Below are 25,640 nucleotides of genomic sequence, written 5' to 3'. Positions count from 1 at the left end.
ACTGGGAGCCAGAGTACAAATGTGGGTCTGGCATTGTCATTCCATCCCTGGTGATTGATCTCTGTGATGTTCCCTTTGCTGAGATGGCCCATAAGTTAAAAGAGGCAGAGTTCTTTGGACAAAGACTCAACTTCACCAGCACCAGGTATAACTGGCCTTTGATATGGGGGCAAATCTGAGTTCATTCTCACTCCATCACCTGCTGGCTGTGCAGCTTTGAAAGCATTCCTTAACCTCTCTGTGCTATTGTTCCCACTTCTGTAAAGTGAGAATAATGATCTCTGTGTACTAGGCTTGCCGTCGTCGTCAAGTCACAAGGAGGCAGGCTCGGTGTTTGACCCTGTGTGTTTAAATCTTAGTTCAGCCACTTGTCGGCTGTGTGTGATGTTGGCATCTGTCTCTAATGCTTAGTCTCCTCGTGTGCGAAAAAGGAATGATGACTATATCTCCATTGTGGGGATTTTGCAAGGATAAAACGTACCAGTGCATGTAATGCTTTAACCCTGGAACTTTTTCAGCCAATGCTCAATAAACCTCAACCATTATTAACCCAAACAATATCAAGGGCTGGGCTCATAGCCGGTGCTTACTACCGGTTAGTTTTTCTATCTTTAGAAGACTCTCCGTTGAGGAGCTTATTTATTTATTTATTTATTGCCTGCTAATAAAAACTTTTCTGACTAGGGAACTTCTTACAGATGCTAAGTTTACCTTTGCTTAAGAGAATACATACTTTCTCCCTTGAAACTTTGTGACCCTTTTTCTGTGGGAGCCTCAGAGGTCAGCATCATTTTGGGATACGGAACTCTTTGTCCTAGATATTCTCGCACAAAAAAGAGGACAGGCCATGACTGATTTTTACCAGCAGTTAAAGAGAATTGGCACAAAGATTTGGGACGTACGACAGGAAGAAGCACAGGCTGGAATCAGAAGGGATGGGTGGAATCTCAGCATCACCCTCTTTTTAGCTGTATGGCCTTAGGCTACGTTTTTTTCTTTTTTTAAAAAAATTAACCATCTATTCATTTGGAGAACTATAATGAAAATAATGCTTATATGAAAGGCTGATCAAATGAAATCATTGATGTGAAAAGTTCCTGTATTCTGCAAACTATAAAGCACCATCCACAGACATTGGAGGAAATAAAAATCAAAAGGAAGTTATTTCTGTAGTTTTAAGTTTCCAGAATAGAATAATTTTGGAGATAAAAGGGCAAATCAGCAGCATTGTTTTAATGAGTTGTGGTAACACAGCAAATTGCTTGCTTAAAGGAACTTTTTTTCCAGAAAGCAAGGGCAAAGATCAGAAAAAAATAGGATTTAAATTTGGTTACTGCTAAACTGCTTCTATAATTAAACCTTATGTTATGATATATTGCATTTTAGAGACAGATCATGGGCAGGTATTCGGAATTTAGTGCAATTTCAACATTCCAAATAGGTCATACCATAAAACTTTAGGTACACAGAAGCAGACAGTGAGGAATGACATTTGATATGGATTATTCCCTGTATGATATGTCATGGCTATGGAAAAACATAGCTACATAACATTTCATTTCTTAGGTTGAGGGTATATAGAAATTGTTGCTAATAGCATGGGCTTTTGGAGTGCAGTAGATGTTTTGATGCTTGCCAGATATTTTCAGGATTCCATATCCTGGACATAGAGTAATATTGCAATTCCTGTTCTCTTTCCATTTGCCCACATGATTTGTTTTGTCCAAAGAGATGTGAGGAGAAGTTACTCTGGGCCACAGAATTTTAATGCATTGTTTTAGCAGCGACTAACCTAACTTATGTCTTCCATCATTCTATCAATGATGAAAGAAAATAAAGCCTTTGGGAGGCCGAGGCGGGCGGATCATGAGGTCAGGAGATCGAGACCACGATGAAACCCCGTCTCTACTAAAAATGCGAAAAAATAGCTGGGCATGGTGGTGGGCGCCTGTAGTCCCAGCTACTCGGGAGGCTGAGGCAGGAGAATGGCATGAACCTGGAAGGCAGAGCTTGCAGTGAGCTGAGATCGCACCACTGCACTCCAGCCTGGGTGACAGAGCAAGACTCCCTCTAACAAAAATAAATAAATAAATAAATAAATAAATAAATAAATAAATAAAGCATCTTAATGCTGATGGCATCTAAATTGCATCCAAGTTCTGGGATCCTATGATTCTAATAAAATAGTAATATTAAAAAGAAATTTTGTAAGAGACACTCAGATTCATTTTCTCTCATATAAAGAGACTGACAACATTGGAAATGGTGGCTGCTCTGTCAGCTGAGACTCTGAGTAACCAAGAAAAGCAGAGAACCCCTGCTGAGGTGTGATGGACCTCTAGTGTAAGGGGAAATGTACCTCTGTGACTTTAAGCCAATGGGCTTTGGGGAGTTATAACCTCATCTATCCTGACACAGAGACCGACAGATCCATGTTTGGATTTTAACTCACCCACATGCTGTGTGACCGTGGGCACATGACTTAGTTTTTCTAAGCCTCAATTTCCTCATCTGTATTACAATTGTATTTGTAGATTATAATAATGCAAAATGGATAGGTTTGTTGTGAGAATTAAATAAAGCAAAGTAGGTAAAGTACTTAGGATAGAACCTGGCATGTGGCAAACATTAAAAATGCATTTCTTTTCATGATCACTATTTTATTAGAATGATAGGATCATAGTATTTGAATACAACTTAGATGTCATTGACATTAGCATGCGTTTTTAAAATCATTGATGGAAGATGGGCTAGTCAGCTGCTAAAACAATGTTCTTAATATGTAGTGCATGACTTCTGAAATGGTACGATAAACTTGTGTGAATAGTGTTCCCAGTGTCCATCAGATGCTCAGTGGAGTTCACCCCCAACCAAGTGTTGAGCATCAATTCTATGAAATCTCCACTGATTCTGATTTTACAATTTCAAATGCCTTGCTTAAATCAAGATACATCCATGCTATCCAGAAAAAGAAATGAAGTTAGCTTGGCCTGAGCTTTTGCAGATTGCCTGTTCCTTTCCCTAATGGCCCTGGGTGTAATTTCTCAGTGTTTGGAGGCTCCTCTGCCTTAGAGGGCAGCTGTGTGACTACTGCTGTGTAGGGCATTGCCTCATAGCATCTTCCAGCATGGGCTGTCTTGAGGCAGGAAAGCATGCAGACAGCATGCTGGATAACTGGGGCAAGAGTGTCTGGTAATAAACAGGAAGCAGAAACTGATGCATTCTCAGGAAGAGGTGACATTAGAGAGGAGTAGATGATTGTAAGAAACATCCCAGTGAGGGTTGGATAATGGTGGTTCAATTTTAAATTGGCACAACACCAAAGATGGAAAGTAAGAAAGCATTTTAGGGAGGGGTAGGTATAGGAGTAGTAGGTGCAGACAAGGCTTGGAAGATTCTACCAGCGGTCCACCCACTTATGTGAAATGGAGCTGGAAGGAAAGAAGATGCAGTGAGCTAGGTAAAGTATGTGATTGATGCCACTTATGATGACAGTGAGTGGACAGATGTGTAGACTTGGCCTTATTTGCTTTAGAGGGAGATAGGATGGCTGTCAGGTTGCTAGATGAAGGTTACATATATGTGGAGAGAATTAGCAGAGATGGAGATAGTCACATGGCAGAGTCTTTCATTTGACATCAATTTTTTTGTTCTCCAAATATATACTAAGCTTGAATTAGGTGCACTAGTTACTCTGCATCTGAAGTGGGGAACGAAGAAGACCCCATCATGAAGGAACTCATATTCCAGTTGGGGAATACAAACAAATAAACAGTGTCATTCTGTTTGATAGGGCAGATATTTCTGTTTTCTAGCTGATATCAGACATTACCTGATTTGCATCCCCAAGTAGGAGTGTTTTTCTTGTTCCCCATTCTCTCAAGATAGCTGCTAAAGCTCTTTAATATTTTCATGAACATGTTTTTGCAAGCTTGGGCCTTCCTTTATTGCTTTCCATTGAAGCCACTCTTTCAGACCTGTGTGGACTCCTTTAAAAAAAATTCTAAGCTTATTTTTTTTAACAAAACTAGAAAAAAAAACACTCTTCTTTAGATGTCTCCACCTTCACTTCCACTTGAAAACATAAGTGATTATGTTGCCAGAATTTTGTTTTTTTTTAATAGTCTCTCATTTATCCCCTTTGGAGCTTCTTTCCTTTGAGAACGTCAACCCAGGAAATTATAGTCAAGTCTTTAGGCATTTTGTTAAGGCTCACACTCATTGTTATTCACGTTTAAACCCTCAATTGAAATATTCTTGTTCCTCCTTGTCTTTGCAGAGTGCTTTATGTTTTCTTGAGTATTATTATTTTTGTGACATCTTAGGTAAGGCATTTTACAAAAGAAGAACTTGAGATCTAAGATACAGACTTGGCTTTGTTTCCTGGGCAACAGCATCATGGATTGTTAGGAGATATTAATGAATAGCATCAATGACCTGGCCCAATTTCTGGTCATCTGTGTTTGTAAATAGCCACTTCTCTTTGATGCTTTGAAGGATAGTGTTATGAGAACTGCATATGTATAAGTTCAGCTATGGATATGAATAAAGAAAAATGAAGGGCCTATTGAAATAATATTAGTATTGGTGATAGAAGTCAAGCAGGCAAGCTGGCAGGATCCATAGTGAGAACTATTGTTTCTCAAGTAAATATGCACAACTAAGTAATTAATAACACACTCTCATAATTGCTTCCCAAATGGCCAAGGCATTTGGTTTTCTAAAACAGGATTCTGAGAGCTCTGATATATGTGTTCCATGACATATATTTGCTCACATTTCCCTCTCTCCCTGCCTTGTCTTTGAACTTCTGTACACAGAAAATTGTTTCATTTATTCTCTTTGTCTCTCTGTTTTTGGTGTTTGATTTGTAGCTTCTTCTCATCTCTTTGCCACTTTACATGCCTGTTCTCCCACTTTGGAGTTTAAAATTCTCTTTGTCTTTTTGCTGGGTCAGACTTCCATCCTTGTACAACCACGTGTCTCTTCAGCAAAAGCCCTCAGATTTCTACAGAGATAGGAGTCCTATCAGATCCAGTAAGGAATCACTGGAACCTTGTGGGCCTTGAGGTTTGAAATGACTTCGAACTTTTCAGGGATCAATTTTTATGTATGACTTGCCAAAAGGTTTTTATTTCTAAGAGGGGGAAGGCATTTCTCCACAAAAGCTCAAAAGACTGGGACATCAAATAACTCTTACAAAACAACATTTTGATGAGTTAAGTGTAAATGAATCAGAAACATATGGATTGAATTTCCCTTAAAATACACATGGGTTTAAAAATTAAGGGGAAAAGTGCTTGGCAAAGTTCTCTTTGGGTTTGGCCAAGTCTGATTCCTTTGAAAACTAGTTCAAGACATGATGCCAATCTCAAAATGCTTCTGGGTTCACACATCTCTGGTTCAAAGTGCTCTCTTCTCAGAATTGTCTATTTTCCCCCTCTTTGTTCACTGTTGTCAGGACTGTGTTCCTTTAATAATCCCAATCAGAGTGACATCTAAGAACAGAAAGTTTATGTGAAAATCTTCTCCTATTCAGGGACTGGTAATTACCAGACCTTTGTGGAGTGCATTAAATAGGCCCATTAAGATTCATTGACTTCCCAATCATTTATTGAAAATGTATTATGACCAGGCACCTAAATAGCAAAAATGAGTCAAGTATGGTCTCCCTACTTAGGAGATTCATAGCCTTCGGGTAAATCAGACATATATTACGATAGAAGGCAATGAGAGATAGATGAATGTCATATGGGCCAGAGTCCTGGCGGGCCACAGAATTTACTCCAGATGGTTCATCTAGCTCTTTCTCCTTAGTGGCTTTCTATTTCACAGGCTTATGAATTTAATGATGAGTCTGCTTGCAGAGATGCAGATAGGGTTAAGGAAAAATTAAAGCAAAAGACTATAGCAACAGTGGGTAACCACTGTCACTCTAGGGCTAAACGAATAATGGTAAAATGGAGTTATTAGAGCCCAGGGAGAACTGGAACCACAAAGAGAGGCCACAATTTGGGACCTGTGGCCGTGGATGGATGCAGCTACTCTCAGAGACACAGCATTAGAGCAGAAAGGGAATAGGAAAGAACTTAAAGGGAAAATCTGTGATGCAGTCAGTGGCATTGAGCAGGGCATAGAATTGGCCAGGAGATGGCCAACAGAGAAACTCAGGTTGATCCTCACTGGCATTGGCATGCAGTTGAAGGAGAAATCATTTCTGCCTTTGTGACTGAGGATGGCAGTGTAGATAGAGCTCAAGATGCCTTAACTGCACTTTGAAGAATGGGCTATCAATTTGTTAAGTGAATTTTGGGAGAGCAGAAGCATTTTAGGTGCAAGGTATGACATAAGAGAGTACAAAGCACAAAGCATGTTGGAGAAAGGTAACTAGTCCATATTTACAAAAGGACTAGTTTGATGAAACTTGAAATTATAAAAGGAAGATAGTGGAAAGGAGCCCCAGAAGAAATTTAAATGAATGCTAAGATTGTACTTTATTCGCTAGATGAAGTGGAACCACTGATAACTTTTGAGCAGAGGTGCAACTAAACCAGCATAGTGTTTGGGGAATGTTAGTCTGGTAGCTTGTGTAAAATAGATTGAAAAAGGGGAAGTTTGGGGATCAGGCAACTAGAAGGCACTTTTTATAGTTCAGATACTAAATGCTAAAGGCTAGATGAAGATGGGAATATAAAAAGAAGACCAGATTCCCTTTTGCTTTACACATCAGAATTTTTCAATTTTAAATAAGGCATGTCTTCCCTGTATTTGAGGCCCTAGAGTAAATTTCTTTGTCCTTTTAAATCAGCTAATACACATAGAAAACTTAGAAGAGGGCCTGGAAATTTAGAAGCACTCAATGGATATTTATTATTATTGTAAAGATTCTTATTAAACATTAAAATCTGTTCTGTAATTTATTTTAAAGGATCATTCTCCCCTAGCAGCCCCAAATTTTGGTAGAACTTTGAAACTAAACATTAGAATTTTTATAAGAATAATAGATGCTATATTTAAAAATCAAGCAATACTAAGAGGTGTACACTAGAATACAGCAGTCGCTGGCCCAGTCCTTCCTCACATCCCAGTTGTATCTTTCCATTGGAAACCATTTTTAACTCTTATCAGTTCCTTCAAAATATTATCCCTATACAAGTTGATGTCCTGATTAATCTACTTTGCACAATATTTATTAATTTCTTGATGATCAATGACATTTTAATTGTGTTAAATCATATCAGTAATTGTATTATCATGATTTGTAAATATTGTTTACTGCTGAGCCAAATAGTGTACCAGAATTTCATCTTTTTCTTATAAAGCACTTTGTTTTTCCTGGAGTTTCTAACTGGGTCAGTTTTTGCTTGCATAATTTCCCAGCCACAAAATTTTAATCATTTTCAAATGTTCATCATGTAATTGTTCTATCGAATTTCTGTTTCTCTTACGATCTGCCTTTCAGTATCTCAGTCCTCCTTCTCCAATTGGACTGGGTTTTATCCTAAGAATTCAGTTTTGATTTTTCTGGGAAGGATTCTTTGCTTTCTTTTTCTGAAATTAATCCCTGTCCCCACCCTTTCTCTCTTATTTTACTGCTAGAGCACTAGGACCAAAGTCCCAGCATTAGGACAAGTCCTAATGGGCTACCAAGAAGAGAACATGGTAAGTTAATTTTCTGCTTATTTGCATTTATTTCTTCTATTCTACGTTTGGCTAATAGCTTCATTGACTTCAGAATATTTAGTAACTTCCCTTTCCCTCTGAATTTTGAAGACTGTTGCTGATGAGAAGTCTGATGTCATTTTATTCTTGAACTTTTGCACTAAATCTGATTTTATTTTTTTCCTCTGGAAGCTTCTCAGGTATTCCTTTTTAGCATCCATGTTCTGAAATTTCACAGTGATGCACTTTGTTGTAGGTGTTTATTAATTCCTGATCCCAGGCAGTCAATGAGTCTTTTTCAATCTAGACATTTTGTATCCTTCAATTCCATGACATTTTCCTGTGATAATTTTCTTCTCTTTATTTTTCCATTCTTTCATTCTGGGATTAATATTAATTGGATATTAGACTACCTTCATTAATCTTTTAAATATTCCACCTCTTAGATTTTCCTGTATTTTTATTTTTTGGAAATTTCTTTTACTTTATCTGACTTTACCTTTCAACTTCCTTTTAAAAATAGTATTTAAAATTTTGAGAGTGGTTTCTTGTTTCTTTGAATTTTTCCTTTCTCAAAGTATTTTTCTCTTGTGTAAGAGAGAAAAAAAATTCTCATATCTCTTTGATAATTACGTTAAAATCTTTTACAAAGCTTTTTTCTGTCCCTTGATTTATTTGTTCTTCTATGTTTGCCCCCCTCTTTCATTTACTATGTTGCATCTCCTCTGTTTTTTTTTTTTTTTCAATATAGGAGACTTTTCTTAAGTGTTAGCTGATCCATTCATATTTAAGACTAAGACATTTTACATTGTAGCCTATTTGTATAGTGGCATACACCTCAGATATAAAAAAATATATATATATACTACTCATACAGAGAACACCATCAATGAATCTCAATAACATTATGCTAAGTGAAAGAATAAAAAATATATACCATACAATTCCAGTTATGGGAAATTTTTGAAAAACAAAACTCTAGTGACAAAAGCAGATTAATAGTTGCCAGAAGCCGGGGACTAGAGGAAAAATTTGACTGCAAAGGGACATGAGGGAAATTTTGGGGTAATGAAAATGTTCTGTATTTTTATTGTGGTGGTAGTTATATGATCATATACATTGGTCAAAACTCATTACATTTTACATATAAAATTGATGAATTTTATTGTATGTGATCCCTCAATAAAACTGATTTAAAAAGAAATACATTGAATTATTTGGGGCTGGAGATTGTTGAATTGTGGTCTTTTAAGTGTACTTACCTTATGGGAAGCCATCCATTTCATTGGGTGTATCCTACAAATGGCAGTATGTGGAGTTCTTGTCTTCATAGCTATTGAGTATTTTCAGAGCAAGAAACAGTTGACTGGTATTCTACATGTGTCGTGCTATTCTGTATATAGATTTCCGATTATTCTATCTGTTTTAATTATTACCACTTTTCACTCCGTCCACTGCCTTTAAGTCCTTAGATTTTTTTAAAATTTCCTAGATAAGCAATTTAAAGGCAAACTTAATTTGAATCTTGAGATATCTACCTAAATCTATAGGTAGTATAGATTTTCCATGAGGAAACAAAGAAAGAAATTAAAAGCTGAAGAAACTGTGTATCTATGTACATATCTTTTTATTTAGGATTTCACAAGCTATGGGATTGGGGTTTGAAATAATTCTTTTTAATCTCAGGGATTGCAGAGACCTTCGCTGACGTTTAATATTCGTGGAATGCACACGAAGAAGCACTGGCAGTATGTAAGAAAGCACTTGCCTATGGTATAGTTTTGGGTTTTTTTTTTTTTTTTCCTGGGCTATTATATCTTTAAGATATTTGTGAAAATTATCAAATATTTCAAAAAGAAAAAGGTACAAAAAATAACAGCAGACTTCTATGGATCCATTACTCAATTTTATTTATTTATTTTCTGAGACGGAGTCTCGCTCTGTCCCCCAGGCGGGAGTGCAGTGGGGCAATCTCGGCTCACTGCAAGCTCCGCCTCCCGGTTTCCCGCCATTCTCCTGCCTCAGCCTCTGTAGCTGGGACCACAGGCGCCCGCCACCGCGCCCGCCACCGCGCCCGGCTAATTTTTTGTATTTTTAGTAGAGACGGGGTTTCACCGTGTTAGCCAGGATGGTCCCGATCTCCTGACCTCGTGATCCGTCTCGGCCTCCCAAAGTCCTGGGATTACCGGCGTGAGCCACTGCGCCCGGCCAATTACTCAATTTTAAATGATGCTATCATTCACCATGTTTTCTTTAGAATTTTCATAAGATATAAAGTTACTTTAGATGTAGTTAAACCTCTACATTATTCATTAATCCCTTTGCCTCACTTCCCCGTTCCTCTGCCAGAAGTAAATATCCTTCTGATGCTGGTGTGACATCTTCTTATGGGTTTTGGTACTTTAAATTATTAAAGACATGAGTAATACATATACCTTTCTTTTCAGTTTAAAAATGTACATGAATAACATCATAAGGTGTAATCTTTTGCCATTTGATTTTTTTAAATTCAACGTTGGTTTTGAATTTTATCCTTATTGATAGACAGAACTAGTTCGTTCATTCCAATAACTGTAAAACAATCCATGGAATGAATACCCCAGAGTTTATTATTCATTCTTTTTATGTTTTTCAACTTTTATTTTAGATTCAGGGGATACACATGCACGTTTGTTATCACGGTATATTGCATGATGCTGAGGTTTGGGTATGAGTGAGTCCTCACCCAGGTACTGAGCATAGTACCCAGTAGTTATTTTTTCAACCCTTTTGCCCCTCTCCCTATCTCTTCCCTCTAGTAGTCCCCAGTGTCTATTGTTCCCATCTTTATGTCCATGAATACCTAAGGTTTAGCTCCCACTTATAAGTGAGAACATGTGGCATTTCGTTTTCTGTCTCTGTGTTAATTTGCTCAGGATAATGGCCTCCGGTTGCATTCATATTGCTCCGAAGGATGTGATTTCATTTTTTAAATAGCTGTGTAGTATTCCATGATGTATATGTACCACATTTTCTTTATCCAGTCCACCACTGATGGCACCTAGGTTGATTTCATGTCTTTGCTATTGTGAATAGTGCTGTGAATAACATGTGAGTGCATGTGTCTTTTTGGTAAAATCATTTGTTTTCTTTTGAATAAACAGCCAGTAATGACATTGCCAGGTCAAATGGTAGTTCTGTTTTAAGCTCTTTGAGAAATATCCAGACCAATTTCCACAGTGACTGAACTAATTTACATTCCCACCATCAGTATATAAGCATTCTATTTTCTCCACAGCCTTCCAGCATCTATTATTTCTGACTTTTTAACAATAGCCATTCTGCCTAGTGTGAGATGGTATCTTATTGCAGTTTTGGTTTACATTTGTCTGAAGATTAGAGATTTAGACAATTTTTTCATGTGTGTGTTGGCCAAATGTCTGTGTTTCTTGAGAAGTGTCTGTTCATGTATTTTGCCCATTTTTAATGGTGTTTTGTTTGTTTGTTTTTTCAATTGTTTAAGTTATTAACACCAACTGTTTAAGTTTCTAATCAATTCTGGATATTTGACTTTTGTCAGATGCATCGTTGGTGAATATTTTCTCCCATTTTGTATGTTGCCTGTTTACTCTGCTGATAGTTTCTTTTGCTGTGCCAAAGCTCTTCAGTTTAATTAGGTCCCATTTGTCAATTTTTATTTTTGTTGAAATTACTTTTGAGGATTTAGTCATAATATTTTTTCCCCAAACTGATATCCAGAATGGTATTTCCTAGCTTCTCTTCTAGGATTCTTATAATTTGAGGTCTTACATTTAAATCTTTAGTCCATCTTGAGTTAATTTTTGTATGTGGTGAAAGGTAGGGTCCAGTTTCATTCTTCTGAATATGGCTAGCCAGTTATCCCAGCACTGTTTATTGAATAGGGATTCCTTTCCCCATTGCTTATTTTTGTTGACTTTGTCAAAGATCCAATGGCTGTAGATGTGCAACTTTATTTCTGGATTCTTTTCTTTTCCATCGATCTATGTGTCTATTTTTGTATCAGTACTCTGCTGTTTTGGTTACTGCAGCCTATGTTTCCATTCTTTTGAGAGGATCAGCTGGGTGGTTCATACCTTTTTTTGTGATTACATACAATACCTCCATGAACCTTCTTGTACATGTCTTCAGGAACACATGTGTGAAGGTTTTTCCAGCTTTGGTTGTGCAATAGAATCAGCTGGAGTGATTGTGACAACACAGATTGCTGGCCCCTCCCGGAGACCTACTGATTCAGATGGAATGTGTGGGTCCAAGAATCTAAATTTCTAACAAACCCTCAGGAGATGCAACTACTGGTGCAGAGGCCAAATTTTGAGAATTGCTCCACTAGAGTTGATATCTATGGGTGAAATATTTGGCCATTGATGTGTATATGTTTTCCACTTTACTAGGAATTTCTAAACTGCTCTCCAGGGTGTTGGTACCAATACAGACCCCCACCATCAGTGTATTCCTATTTCTTACTACCTTGCCAAAAATTAGTGTTGTAAGTCTTTAATATTGTTATCAATCCAAGTGATATCTCTTGTTTTATTACATTTTTTGATTTATGTTGACATTGGGTGTAATTTCTTATATTTAATGGTCTTTGCTTTTTCTTTTCTGTGAGTTACATATACTTTGTTTTGTTCCCCTAGTAAGGCTGTTTATTTATTTATTATATGGTTTGGTATTTATTAATTTTATTGTTTTCTAGAATATCTATGTATTCTGCTTATTAACCCTTAATCTGTTATTTTTCATTTTGTTTCACATATATATGTGTGTGTGTGTGTGTGTGTGTGTGTATATATATGTATTTTTTTTTTTTTTTTGAGACAGAGTCTCCCTCTGTTGCCCAAGCTGTAGTGCAGTGGTGTGAACTCAGCTCACTGCAACCTCCACCTCCTGGGTTCAAACATTCTCCTGCCTCAGCCTCCAGAGTAGCTGGGACTAAAGGCGCCCACCACCATGCCCAGCTGATTTTTGTACTTTTAGTAGAGGTGGGGTTTCACCATGTTGGCCAGGCTGGTCTCAAACTCCTGACCTCAAATGATCCACCCACCTCGGCCTCCCAAAGTACTGGGATTATAGGCATGAGCCACTGGGCCTGGCCTGTTTATGATATTTTTGAAGGTGAGAAGTTTAAAAAGTTAATGGAGTGAATATCAATATTTTATTTTGTGATTTTTGCTTTTATAATGTTTTAAGAGATTTTTCCCTACCCTGATGTCATAAAGATATATATTTATATACTAAACATTTCTACTTTTTTCACATTCAGTTTTTAATTTATTTGGAATTTTTAATTTATATATTTTATAAGGTAAAAAGCTGATTTTTGGAGAACCCTGAAGAAACAGAGGGTGTCTTCATTGTATGTGCCTGGGGTCCTGGAGCAATTCTAATCCCTGATCTTTCAGAAGAGGAGCCAAGATGGTTAACTAGACATAGCCAGGAGGAACATCTCCCACCAAGAGACTGAGATGTCAGTAAGACTGGTACACTCTGAGCAGATCTTTGGAGGGAAGGCATTAAGAGTGGATGGAAGGATGATGCAGACACTGGGCTGAAAAGGGAGGAAGCTGGGAACCCTGTATAGGACTACCAAGCACCAGGACTTGTTTCTGGCTCCCTGCTACTCCTGGAAAAGGGGTGAGTTGAACAGGTTAGAAGTGACCTGCTCTTGCCACTAATCTCTGGAATTCAGGCAGCAGGAAACCCCATAACACCCATGGAGAGCTAGCAGGAAGAGCTACTTAGAGTGGTGGTAAGGGCAGGACTCCAGTCTGTGCAGAGCCCAGAGGTTTGGTGCAGGAACATCTGTGAAGAAGCATGGGCAGGGATGCCCATTCCCCAAGGCCTGCCATTCTCCTCTAGGAGATTTAAGCCTTAAGGGGACTGTCAAACCTGCACTGAGCCATGGCATGGTCTTGCTTGTGAAACAGAGTCAGTCTGATATGAGTGACCCCTGTCTGCTGGCCTCTCCCAGGGCCGTAGCCTGGCCATCCATACCTTCTTGCAGCACAATCTTGGATGCCCAACCAGGGTGCTTCCAAGAGGCCTTCATCATAGCTCCTTCAGTGATAGACCTCACTTGACCATGGGAGACCTCCAGCAGACTGGCCTCCATCGACACATACCACAGCCCACCCACACTCACCAATCACTGCAGCCTCCCCAAACCCCCCCCCCCCGCCCTACCACCTTGCTGCATTGTTAGCACACACTCACACACAGCCAATGCCCACTGTTTTGGTGACATACACCCATATGTGGACGTTGCTTCCCTTCCCTCACCAGTGTGCATGGGTGCACACACCCCACTGTGCCACTATCATCAGCACAAGTACACACCACATCCCCTCCCTACCCTGCTGATGTATGGGCACCTGGTCATATTGCCATTGTCTGCAAGAAGGCATGCACAGATACTGGCCCTGCCTCCACTGTGCTGTGGGACTGAACATGCCAGACCCCACTGCTTCTGTTGGAGTGAGTGCAAGCACAGACACCAGCAAGTCAGCCCCAGCCAACTCCCTACTCCTGTCCTTGCCAAGCTCCATGACTGTTGGTGCAAGCAGTATGCCCTTCTCCCACTGTTACCGTGCCCCAGCTGACATGTATGCAGGCAACCACACTACTGTGGCTGCTGGCATGAGTGAGCAAGCATGGATTTCACTTCCCTTGCCCTGACAAAGCATTTTGGCCTGCACCATGCATCAGCACTACCCAACAAACTAGCATCCATTCTGGCCAGCAGATGGGGGATATCTTAATACCTCCAGTGCAGCAGGTTTCTAATCTCAATAGACCAGAGAACAAAGCCAGTAGCCTGGTACCAGCCCCAAGAGTTAGAGCACACAGCCCTGGAGTGCTGAGCTGATACTTGATTCCCTAAAATCTTCCAGAAGCAAAGTCAGTTGAATGAACCCACATTATTCCAGGTGAACTTCCAAAGACATCAAAGAAGATTAAAGCATAAAACTCCACCCAGAGGACAGCGACTTCAAAGATCGAAGGAACATCAGCCCACACAGATGAGAAAGAACCAGAACAAGAACTTTGGCAACTCAAAAAGCTAGAATGTCTTCTAACCTCCAAATTACTACACTAGTTCCCCAGCAATGGTTATTAACTAGGCTGAGACGTCTGAAATGACAGAAATATAATTCAAAATATAGATAGGAATGAAGATCATTGAGATTCAAGAGAAAGTTGTAACCCAATCCAAGGACAGGAGCTGAAAGACAAAATGGGCAGTTTAAGGGACAGCCAAACTGATTTAAGCTGAAAACCTCACTTCAAAAATTTCATAATGCAATCACAAGTATTAGCAGAATTAACCAAGCTGAGGAACAAATCTCAGAGCCTGAACACTGGTTCTCTGAAATAACTCAGTCAGACAAAAATAAAGAAAAAAGAATAAAGAAAAATGAACAAAACCTCTGAGAAATACTGGATTATGAAAGGGACCAAACCTATAACTCATTGGTGTCCCTGAAAGAGAGGGATAGAAAGCAAGCAACTTGGAAAATATATTTGAGATTATTATCTATGAAAAATTTCCCAACCTTGCTAAAAAGGCCAACATTCAAATTCAGGAAATGCAGAGAACACCTGTGAGTACTATACAAGACAAACATCTTCAAGACATATAGTTATCAGATTCACCAAGGTCAAATTGAAAGAAGCAATACTAAAAGCAGCTAGAGAGAAGGGACAAGTCACCTACAAAGGAAACTCCATGAAGCTAATGGTGGAACTTTCAGGAGATACCCTACAAGCCAAAAGAGATTGGGGGCCTATATTTAGCATTCTTAAAGAAAAGAAATTCCAACCAAGAATTTCATATCTACCCAAACTAAGCTTCATAAATGAAGGATAAATAAGATCCTTTTCAGACAAGCAAATGCCAAGGGAATGTATTACCAACAGACCTTCCTTACAAGAACCCTTAAGGTATACTAAATATGTAAAGGAAAGACCACTGGTCACCACAAAAACACACTCAAAATACATAGACCATTGGCACTATAAAGCAACTACAAAAAAGAGTCTGCATAACAGCTAACAGCATAGTGATAGGATCAAACTTGCACTTATCAATATTAACCATGAATGTAAACAGGCTAAATGCCCCAAGCAAAGGCACAGAGTGACAAGTTGGATAAAGAAGGAAAACCAACTGTATGCTGTCTTCAAGAGATTCATCTCACATACAATGACACCCATAGACGCAGAGTAAAGAGATGGAGAAAAATTTACAAAACAAACAGAAGAAAAGAGGGGTTGCTATTCTAATTTCAGAAAAAGCAGACTTTAAACTGACAAAGATCAAAGAAGATAAAGAAGGACATTACATAATGGTAAAGAGTTCAATTCAACAAGAAGACCTAGCTATCCTAAATATATATGCACCCAACACAGAAGCACCTAGATTCATAAAACAAGTTCTTAAAGACCCACAAAGAGACTTAAATAACCACACAATAATACTTGAAGACTTCAACATGCCACTGACAGTATTTAGACAGATGATTGAGGCAGAAAACTAACAAAAACATTTGGTATCTAAACTTAATACTTGACCAAATAGACCTAGCAGACATCTACAGAACTCTCCACCCCAAAGCAACAGAATATACATTCTTCTTATGTGCACATGGCACATCTAAAATTGAAAACACAATCAATCCTAAGACAGTTCTCAGCAAATTCAAAATAACCAAAATCATACCAACGACACTCTTGGACATCAGCACAATAAAAATAGGAAGCGATATTAAGAAAATTGCTCAAAACCATATAATTACATGGAAATTAAACAACACGCTCCTGAATGACTTTTGGGTAAACAATGAAATTAAGGGAGAAATCAAGAAATTATCTGAAACTAATAAAACAAAGATACAGGCTGGGCGTGGTGGCTCACACCTGTAATCCCAGCATTTTAGGAGGCCAAGGTGGGTGGATCACCTGAAGTCAGGAGTTTGAGACCAGCCTGGCCAATATGGCAAAACCCCATCTCTGCTAAAAACACAAAAAAATCAGCTGGGCATGGTGGCACATGCCTGTAGTCTCAGCTACTCAGTAGGTTAGGACAGGAGAATCACTTGAACCCAGGAGGTGGAGGTTGCAGTGAGCTGAGATCACACCACTGCACTCCAGCCTGGGCAACAGAGTGACACTCCATCTCAAAAACAAAGATACAACATAGCCAAAATCAGAGCTAAACTGAAGGAAATCCAGACAGAAGAAAACATACAAAAGACCAATGAATCCAGGAGTTGGTTCTGTGAGAGAATAAATAAGATTGATATAGTGCTAGCTAGACTAATAAAAAAAGAGAGAAGATTCAAATAAACACAATCAGAAAAAACAAAGGAGACATTACCATTGACCCCACAGATATACAACAATCGCTTACAAATGACAACAAACACTTCTATGCACACAAACTGGAAAACCTAGAAGAAATGGATGAATTTCTAGGAACATGAAACCTTCCAAGTTTGAATCAGGAAGAAATAAAATTCCTAAACAGACCAATAATGAGTTCTAAAGTTGAATCAATAATAAAAAGTCTACCATCCAGAAAAAGCCCAGGACCAGATGAATTCAGAGCCAAATTCTCCCAGATGTAGAGAGAAGAGCTGGTATCATTCATACTGAAACTATTCCAAAAAATTGATGGGAAGGGACTCCTTCCTCCCTCATTCCGAGGCCAGCATTATCCTGATACTAAAACCTAGGAGAGACACAACAAAAAATGAAAACTTCAAGCCAGTATCCTTGATGAACACTGATGCAAAAATCCTCAACAAAATACTAGCAAACTGAATCCAGTAGCACATAAAAAAGAAAGATAATCCGCCACAATCAAGGCTTCATCTTTGGGATGCAAGGTTGATTCAACAGACACAAATCAATAAATGTGATTCATCAAATATACAGAACTTAAAACAAAAACCACATGATCATCTCAATGGATGCAGAAAAGGCTTTCAATAAAGTTCAACATCCCCTCATGTTATAAACCCTAAAACTAGGCATTGAAGGAAAATACTTGAGAATAATGACCATCTATGACAAATCCACAGCCAACATTATACTGAATAAACAAAAGCTTGAAGCATTCCCCTTGAAAACCAGAACAAGACAAGGATGCCCACTCTCACTACTTTTATTCAACCTAGTACTGGAAATTCTGACTAGCCAGAGCATCAGGTAAGAGAAAGAAAGAAAAGGCATCCAAATAGGAAGAGAAGAAGTCAGACTATCTCTATTTGCAGATGACATGATTCTATATCTACAAAACCCCACAGTCTGTGCCCAAAGCTTCTAGATCTGGTAACTTCAGCAAAGTTTCAGTATCCAATGTATATAAATCAGTAGTATTTCTATACCCAACAATGTCCAAATTGAGAGCCAAATCAAGAACACAATCTCATTCACAATAGCTACAAAATGAACAAAATGCCTAGGAATACAGCTAACCAGGGAGTTGAAGGTTCTCTACAGTGAGAATAACATAACACTGCTCAACAAAATCAAAGAAGAGACAAACACCTGGAAAAGCATTTCTTGCACATGGATATGAAGAATTAATATTGTTAAAATGGTGATCCTGCCCAAAGCAACGTACAGATTCAATACTATTTCTATGAAACTACCAATGACAGTCTTCACAAAATAAAAAAAAAAGATTTAAAAATTCATATGGAACCAAAAAGATCCTGAATAGCCAAAGAAATCCTAAGCAAAAAGAACAAAGCTGGAGGCATCACATTACCCAACTTCAAACTACACTACAAGGCTGCGGTAACCAAAACAGCATGACACCGGTACAAAGACAGATGCATAGAGGAATGGAACAGAATAAAGAGCCCAGAAATAAAGCCACACACCTACAATTATCTGATCTTCAACAAAGCTGAGAAAAAGAGGCAATGGAGAAAGGACTCCCTATTTAATAAATGGTGCTGGGATAACTGGCTAGCTATATGCAGAAGATTGACACTGGACTCCTTCCTTACACTATATACAAAAATCAACTCAAGATGGATTAAAGACTTAAATGTAAAACCTAAAACTATAAAAACCCTGGAAGATAACCTAGAAATACCATTCTAGACATAGGCTTTAGCAAAGATTTCATGATACAGATGCCAAAAGCAATTTCAATAGAAAGAAAAATTGACAAATGAGGCCTAGTTAAACTAAAGAGCTTCTGCACAGGAAAAGAAGCCATCAACAGATTAAACAGACAACCTACAGAATGGGAAAAATATTTGAAAACTATGCATCTGACAAAAGCCTAATATCCAGAATCTGTAAGGAACCTAAACAATTGAATGAGCAATAAACAAGCAACCCCATTAAAAAGTGGGCAAAGGATATGAATAGATACTTTTCAAGAGAAAGACATACACATGACCAAGAAGCATCTGAAACAATGCCCAACATCACTAATCATTAGAGAACTGTAAATCAAAACCACAATGAGATAGCATCTAATACCAGTCAGAATGGCTATTATTAAAAAGTCAAAAAATAATGGCTATTATTACAAAGTCAATACTGCTGTTGGAAATGCTGGCAAGGCTGTGGATAAAAGAGAATGCTTATACACTGCTGTTGGAAATATAAATTAGTTTAGCCATTGTGGAAAACAGTGTGGCAATTTCTCAAAGAATTTAGAATTACCATTTGACCCAGCAATCACATTACTGGGTATATACCAAGGGAATATAAATCGTTCTACCATAAAGATACATGCACATGTACATTCATTGCAGCAGAATTCACAATAGAAGAGACATGAAATCAACCTGAATGTCCATCAGTGATGAATTGGATAAAGAAATCCCCCTATACACCATGGAATAGTATTCGGCCATAGAAAAATAATAAGATTATGTCCTTTGAAGAAACACGGATGAAGTTGTAGGCCGTTATCCTAAGTGAACTAATGCAGGAACAGAAAACCAAACACTACATGTTCTCACTTAAATGGGAACTAAATATTGAGTATACATGAATGCAAAAAAGGGAATAAAAGTCACTGAGGCCTACTTGAGGGTGGAAGGTGGGAGGAGGGTGAGGATCACAAAACTATATATCAGTTACTGTGCTTATTATCTTAGTAACAAAATAATCTGTACACCAAAGCCCTGTGACATGCAATTTACCTATATAATAAACCTGCATATGTATCCCTGTACCTAAAATAAAAGTTTATTTTTAATCTGATTTTTTCTTTCTGTTTTGAGAATCAGTTACTACCTCTGTCATAACCAAATTTCCATACATTTTTCATTGTTTTTAGACTACTTTGTCTATTCTGTTGATCTTTTCTCTATTTCCAGAGCCAATACCATACTTTTTAGTTACTCAGAATTTCTGGAAAATTTTGATATTTGATAGAGAAAGTCTTACCTTGTTCCTCTCTTCAAAATAATCTCATCCCTCCTTGGTCCTGACAGGGCTTAATTTGTCAAGTTGGGTTTACATTTCTGTTGGCTCTCTTTATTTGTAATTGAAATGTTTTTCTGTAGTATTATGTGTGCTTATTTGGAATTCATTCCTTTTTTGTAAAAATATGAGGTGGATTAAGAAAAAAAGACCAATGAAATAGAAATGAGAGAGAGAGAGAGAGGAAGATTGAAGGTAAAAACAAAACAGAGAAGGAAAGTATGCTAACCATTAAAGTCATAAGATGATTAGAATTAAACATAAAACTTTCTTAAAACTTTTCTAATAAGGATGAAGAGGTATGTCTAACAAGTATTTGAGTCCACTGACAGAAGAAAACACATCAGTTTTATGATGGAAAACATTTATATTTGAATACTAAACTCTGTCAGAAAAGTCTTAAATGAAGCATTTCATAGGAAATATTTTAAAACAATGTCTTGAAAACTAATTAATAATTACAGAAATGCAGTTCTTATGGTGGTAGTGAATAATATTTTAATGTTATAAAACTTGATAATAAATAGCTAACATTATATCATCTACCCTTTCCAGTGTTCCACCTTGATTCATAGATGGAAATGAGAATACTATCAAAGGCTTTAAGTAGATAGGATTTTTCTCTAACTTGGCAGTTGGCAAAGTAGAGCTCTTGGGTTGAATCCACCCCACCTGTTTTTGCAAATAAAGTTTTATTGGAAAGCAATCACAGTCATTCATCTGCATATTGTCTATGGCTGCTTTCCTGCTCCTAATGGCAGAGTTGAGTTCTTGTGACAAAAACCATATGACCCACAAAACCAAACATATTTACTATCTGGCCCTTTCCAGAAAACGTTTTGCCATCCCCTGGTCTAAATTATCAACTTTTAAGTTATTTACTCTGTATTTACTCTGGGTACATTCCCCCAACCTCCTTTATAGCACCTGAGAGTTTAAGCCAAACATGTAATGTGCACATGGTGGAGATGAGGCCCTTCGTCCACATGATAACTTGATGTCTTGACTCAGGAAGAGAATGTACTCTCCTCTCTCCACTCTTCCTACCCAGGAATTCCATCAACCTAAGAAAAAATAACTGAAGGAGCACAAAGATATTCCACATCCTGAATTACAGAAATCTTCTATTAGCCTCAGCACCATGTTTTTGTTGTTGTTGCTGTTTTCTTTTACTATGCCTGGAGAGCAGTTCTGGCTCCTACCTTCCATGCTTCTCTTGGTCTCTTAGCCTTGGCAGTCCTTTCTGGACTCTTAGTGAGCAGGCCATGGCCATCCTGAGATGGCACCTTTCTCTTCATCAGGGCTTAAGCTCTGGTCAGCCTTGTGATTTCTGTAACTTATTTTCCCCGTAGGCCCAGTGCTGAATTCCTTTCAGCTCCCTGATGTTAAGTCAGCTTTGTTAAAATATTTTTTAAGGACTGGTTAACTGAACTGTCACAACTCCAAGCTGGCAATATATTCCAGTGGAAAAAGTACAGAATTTAGAGCTAAAAATCCCATTTTTGAGTTCTCAACCTTGATGCTTACCAGACAAATGTCCTTGGACAGCTTGCTTAAACTCTGAGACTCAGTTTTCTCGTCTGCAAAATGAGGACACTAACAATGCTTGCCACACCTATCAGGGTTATTGTGAGAAACAAATATGTGAGATATGTGAAAAAAAATTGAAACTACAAAATTACACACATGTGTTCATCATTATCACCAGTTCTCAAAAGCTCTCTCAACAATTTTTCCTAATCTCTAAAGACATTTTACTTGTGTTCAAGAATGAGTCCATTAATTCTCCATTGCATCCTATGTGCCAAAGGGCCTCACCATTGCTTTAGCATCTGTGTTTTTTTTGGGGAATGCCCTGCTCTTCTGGCACAGCCACTACTCTAGGAATTACTACTCTTGGACCTGAGCATCTCAAATCTGTGGTCTTTGGTAGTTTGAGGGTGAGGGTCAGATAAAAATGTTTCTCTTGTTTCTCACGAACTCCACGTATCATTTCTTGTGGCCCTGGACCCCAAAGAGATCCTGATCATGTTTAGAGAATCACATGCTCATCAATGAGTTTAATTTCTTGCCCAATTCTGTCTGAGCTCAAAAACGGAAGATGGAGGCAAAAGTGGGAATGGGGATAAAAGTACTATTGCACCCCAAAACAAATACTTCCCAGTATCTTCGTCCCTCCAATTTCTGTTCTGAGTACTCAAATTTGTGTCCAAAATGTCCTTCTTCATGAGACTGGGTCTCTTTTCCCATTTCTTTATCCTGCCTCTTTTCTAACTCCTTTAACACCTAGGAGGAGCAACTGGTAATTGAATTCTCATTTCAGGACATAAACAGGGTCACTTGTATGACTGAGTAGGGTTACTCTCTATTAAAAGATAGGTGAGGTTCTTTAGTTTTTATTTTCATTTTTTATGCATGTCATTTTGAGCATTGTTTCTTCATCTATCTCCAGTATCATGGAGTAAGCTCCGGAGTAGTCAAATTACAAGATTTGGATGTGAGCTCAGGGGATGGCAGAGACCCTCATTGGCTTTTAGGAAATGCTATCTATCACAAGCCGGCTTTACTAGAGCTCTGCGTTGCAAGTTGGAATAAGATTAAATTAGATAAGAGATAAATGAAACTCCTTTGCTCTTAGCAATTGCTCCTTCTGTAGCTAATTCCCCCAGGACCCACATAGAGGAGGAGCAACTCAGATGTCCTTGTGCCAGCAATAGCTCACATAGCTTATATTTATGCATTTATGTAAATAAATGACTAGAGTGGTCACTGGCCCATTGGTTTCTGCAAATGGCTGCTTTCTGTGTCCCAGGTTAGGCTCAACTGGGACACCATGTTATAAGCTGTAATCCAAATTTTCTTTAATTTTGAACTGCTTTCTACCGAAAGGAAAAATGAAGATTACAAAAAAAAAAGTGGACCGTGATATCTTTGCCAGATAAAACATAATTTGCTTTATTTTTCCCCTTTGCACCATTAAGAGATTTATTATCTTCTATTTATTTTCAGCACTTCCCTTCATTTCTGGGAAGTCAGACCTGCCTAAATCATTATTGCATCTGAACAGAGTTTTACAGACAGATTTCCAGTAATGGGCTCAAATAATAGGCTCTACTTGGCATTTCATAATGGCCCTTTATGGCACATAGAAGGGCAGTTCTTCTTATGTGTTTCCTGAGAAGCAAACATGAGTGGCCCCAGGGGCCTAGTGGCATTGTTGAAAGCAGTCCACCACAAATTTTAAATTTCTTTGTGATCATATATTATGGAAAATTTGCATTCTACATAACGATATATTTGTTTTTCTGTATATATAAAATGCCTTAATATTTCAATTGACATTTCAGGCAGGTGTACCATTTTTATCCTGGCACACTTGGGCTGACTACTGTTTACTGTTAGGGGGTAGATGCATCCCCAGTTTGAGATACGTATGGCTTGTATGCAGGAAAACGGGACTTGAGTCTTGATTCTTCCACTTTTAGACATCTGTGAATGTGGGTACTTACCCTCTTAGAATATAGATCCTTCCCTATAAAATGGGCTGTTGTAATGGGGGAGTCCACAATTGGGGATTCTTTTTTTGTTAAGTAATTGCTTAATGTTAAGAGGGAAGAGCTGATTAGAACTAATGGGGAAGTCTGAACCCCAGACCATTTTGAAGATAATGAAGGGTGGACATTTTCATGAAACTTAAACTGCTGTCATTTTGCAAGAGCTATACTTTATCGTATTTGTTCCTTGGGGATTTTTATAGTGCTTTTCCTCATAGGAGTGCCCATGTTAGGAACAATAGTTCTCAGGAAACTTCTAAGACGGCTACCAGCCCCAGGCTCTCAGAGTTGCCTCTCGTGAACCCAACTCAGTAAATGATTAGAAATGAGCTTTTCTATTTCCGTCACTCACCAAGCACTATGGTATATGAAAAAATTGTGAGCTATGGTCCATGCTGTCAAGGATTTGAAGTCTTGTTGGAGGAAACCTATAAAGCAGTTGTAAGAATTCTTCAATAATAGCATAAGAATATGTAATAATGCAATATATAAGAATATAACAGTGCACATATATCAAGGACCTACTGAATAATTAGCACTTTTTTTTTTAATTCTCAAAACAACTCTGAAAGAAAAAAAAATATTGTTTCTGTTTTGCTGATATGAATATCAGGGCTCTAGCTCAAGACTGCACCATGAAGTGCCAAAATGAAAAAGTAGATTTAATAGAGTCATATGCTATCTGACATATCCTCCTGCATTGAGTTATTCTCTGTAAATGGACTTTACTCAAACTGATTCTTGAACTGTAGTATTTGGGGCCAAATGGAGATAAGAATGATAATAACTGCTCAGTTTCCAGAAGCAAAGCTGATGTGAGATATACTCAGTACTTGCTGAATTGACCAAAGAGGTTGACTGCTGTAAAAACAAAACAAAACAAAACTCTAAACTCAGCATTATGGCTTACTACTTCTTTGCATCACCTTCTGACATCTAGCATAGTGCCTGGAACACAACCAAAGAGACAGCAACTATTAATGCTCCCTTATATCCATGTGCTACTTCACCTTCCTCAGTCTTTGCATTTAGATCAATCGCCTGACTATTCAGGCTGATGGAAGGACTGAGGTTGTTAAGAATCTTCACCATCTTTCTCTTTCTCTCTTCCCCCAGGGTTTTAGCCAGATGATACCAAAATGACCCCAGAACCAGAAGATGGCAGAGCCACAAAGTGAAAAATACTTGGGTCTCTGAGTCATAGCTTGGAGGAGGGCTTCCTGGAAAATCATCCCAACAGAGACATCCACATTAAACTTTGTGTAAACAAAAAATGAATCTTTCTTGTGGTAGGCCACTGAGATTTAGATTGCTACAGCAGCTAACCGGTCTGAACAGTACAGCAGGTACTGAATACCAACTTACCATGGGAGAGACATTCGTGTGCTTCACATTAAAGTAACTTGGGAAATTAAAAAAAATCCTGACATTCAGGTTAAGAACCTATTAAATTAGAATCTTTAAGGACCAATTAAATTAGAATATTTAGGTGGTAGTATCAAGATATCAGTTATTTTTTAAAAACTTCCTAGGTGATTCATTATATAGCCAAATTTGAGAACTATTGTGTTGTATCAGTGCCAGTTAAAAGGTATGGTTTGTGGATCTTGTTAGAAATAACAAATTCTTAGATCTCCAGACCTTTGGAATCAGGTTCTCTTGGAATTTATATATTAGCAAGTTTTAATGGGGAGGGGTAGCGATTCTCAAGTATATTAAAGCTTCAGAAGTATTGTGCTACAATATTATGCTCTAGTGATTCTCAAAGTATTGTCCTCTGACTATAATCAGAGTTGTCTGGAAATGCTTCCTTAAAACGGATTTCTGGGCCTGATCCCAGGACTTCTAAATCATGATCTCATAATGGAGGTGGCTTGATATCTACATCCCTAAAGAATTTTCTAACTTTGGGAGGCCGAGACGGGCGGATCACTAGGTCAGGAGATC

The 25,640-nt window shown here is 38.1% G+C and overlaps 1 long non-coding RNA gene across 1 annotated transcript in view; it reads left to right on the top strand.

Moving 5' to 3' along the window:
* The window catches only part of LOC114680434 (uncharacterized), a 42,978-nt gene extending 17,955 nt beyond the window's left edge, over positions 1–25,023 (top strand). Inside the window, exons 2-4 of the long non-coding RNA XR_003732660.2 lie at positions 7,600–7,662; positions 9,349–9,414; positions 24,810–25,023. This is a non-coding gene — a long non-coding RNA (uncharacterized LOC114680434). The remainder of the gene's footprint in view (positions 1–7,599; positions 7,663–9,348; positions 9,415–24,809) is intronic.
* Positions 25,024–25,640: the final 617 nt, after the last annotated feature.

This window comes from Macaca mulatta, chromosome 8, assembly GCF_049350105.2.
Source record: "Macaca mulatta isolate MMU2019108-1 chromosome 8, T2T-MMU8v2.0, whole genome shotgun sequence".
In the NCBI taxonomy this organism is placed as follows: Eukaryota; Metazoa; Chordata; class Mammalia; order Primates; family Cercopithecidae; genus Macaca; species Macaca mulatta.
This window is presented reverse-complemented; position numbering and strand designations above follow the sequence as displayed.